This window comes from Pygoscelis adeliae, unplaced genomic scaffold, assembly GCF_000699105.1.
Source record: "Pygoscelis adeliae isolate BGI_AS28 unplaced genomic scaffold, ASM69910v1 Scaffold21, whole genome shotgun sequence".
Classification (NCBI taxonomy): Eukaryota; Metazoa; Chordata; class Aves; order Sphenisciformes; family Spheniscidae; genus Pygoscelis; species Pygoscelis adeliae.
In genome coordinates, this window is record NW_008824243.1 from 9,617,015 (window position 1) to 9,619,283 (window position 2,269).

At 40.6% G+C, this 2,269-nt stretch overlaps 1 protein-coding gene across 1 annotated transcript in view; it reads left to right on the forward strand.

The window, feature by feature from the left end:
* The window catches only part of AGBL1 (ATP/GTP binding protein-like 1), a 369,489-nt gene that overhangs the window by 164,882 nt on the left and 202,338 nt on the right, over positions 1-2,269 (forward strand).

Here is a 2,269-nt window from a genome sequence, read left to right on the forward strand (position 1 = left end):
GCTGTGGACAGCAATTGAAGTGTTCTGGTCAAATTCCAGCTCCTCCAGCATGCCTCGTAGATCCATCTGGACGCAGTATAGCTCCTTGCATTCTGTCAGAGTCCTAACTGATGGTGTGCTATCTAATGGTAAATATCACAACTGCCATGTTATATCTAGAGGTGGTTATTTTTCATTGTGAAAGTCAAAGATTTAGACCTCCAGTGGCCTTGATTTAACAAGATTAAGATATGCAAGTTTCTGTAATCAACAGCAAGTGATAAGATTCTGGTTAGCATCACATTGGGTTAGCTTTGATTTGAGAGTCTAAATGACTAACTGCTTATATGTAGGTTGACTTTTTTCTTGAGTCAGTAACAAGGCATAAACTGATTTTTTTTTTTATATCTCTGCTCTTCACATATCTATAACACAGGTTGAGAAATTTGAGGGTGCGTGGAAATTTAAATTGTCTTAAGATCTTTTTGGGCGTTAAGAAAATATATATCATTATCTCACTGAGATATTAGGCTAGAAGTATCCAAAGGGATTCTGTGATATGAACCACGTTTCTCATTGCAGAATTCTCCTTTCAGGGGTGTGTGGTGATATGTGAGTGGGACTCCTCATAATGTCCGTGCTACATGCATAAACTAAAAGGAACCTCAAATATCAGAGTTGGTGAAAATTATTGCTGTCTTTCCTGGTTCAGGTTTAGAGCGTAGTGACTGCAGTTGTACTGACATCACAGTGTAATCATCCTGAGCTCCTACCTTTTTATTGTAATAATTTTATTACAAATCAAGCATTTACTCTGAATTAGCAAATCTCTGAATACGAACATGCTTTTCTAGGTTGAAATTTTAAAGCAAAATTGCCAAGTACAGGCTTCATGGGAATTCATAAGGTGCATGCACGCACACAGTTTTGATGGCGGAAACTGGAGGCAGCGTCAGAGAGGAAATTGGGTTGGTGGTGGTGTTACTAGTGTTATTTACACTACAGTAGCACATACAACACATGATTAGGGGGTTTGGCTCTGGTGACATGAAGAGATAATTCCTGCCCTTAAGCTCTTTTGTTCCATGATGATGATATAGAACAGAAAACCAGTGGGCAGGAGTTGTGGTGGGAGAGGTTGGTTATATAAAGAAGCCTTTGGCACACTGCAGATGATCACTTGGTTAGGTGTTAGCTGTTGACAGCAATTTTTAAACCTCATGGCAGAAGGTCTTAAAGCAACTGAAAGAAAGTAAGTTGGAATATCTTATTTGAGGATTGGAGCCATCCAGAAGAGACATGCAGTGAACAAATTTTTCTGCCCATGTGAGTATGCCTTTCCTCCAATGAAGGTACAAAGGAAAAGCTAAGCTAATGTTTGGATTTATCGAGGCAAGGACTTGGAGTGGGTCAGTCACATGATGAGTGAATGTGCTAAACACCGAATTTAAGCACCTTTGGCTTTGAAAGGACTTTTTGAAAGGTGTGTTTTGCCATAGGAAAGCAAAAAAACAATTTCAAAGTCTCCAGCACTTTTGTAAAAAAGCATTCTTGCTTTCTGACCAACCCCACAACGTGCCCAGGTCTGCAGTCATGCAGATACAGGGATTAGGATTAAAAACTCTGGAAGAAAACCATAGGCCTGTACCAATGGAACTAAAGCAGGAATAGTTAACGATGCTTTTGCCTTTGGCAGCAGACACAAGAGGGAAACATAATCACATATACTAATAATATGCTAGACTGTATAACATCTACAGTCCTCGGGGCTAGCCCTGGACTGAAACCTTATTGTGCCAGGTGTGGTACAGCACGGGAGAACGGATGGCCTCTGCGTATGCAGGACTTACAGCCTATATTCAAGACAATTGAGAGGCACAGATGCTGAAATGAGGGTCACGAGGAAACAACACAGTACTGGCCAGCGCAATAATACCCCAGAGTCACACTGCTTTTAGGAAGTATCATGATATAAATGTGACAATATTGGGAGGCATTGCCATTTTCTGGAGCACTGTATTCTCAGAGTGCATCAGAATGCATTTTGCAGTGTTACAAGAGAGTCTGGCAGGTTTCCAAATGTCGTTGACCTGTCTGTGAAGGCAAGGCTTGGCTTACTTATTCAGCACAGATTTGCTGAAAGATTCGTAAAGGATCTATGAACAGTTTGGACAGATACTTGTTCTGAATGCTTCAGGCTGTTGTAATATTCAGCATCTGGGTTCATATCCCAATTATGTGGCTGAAGTCCTCAATTTTTGAGAGAAAGAAATATCCCCTGGTTTGTGAT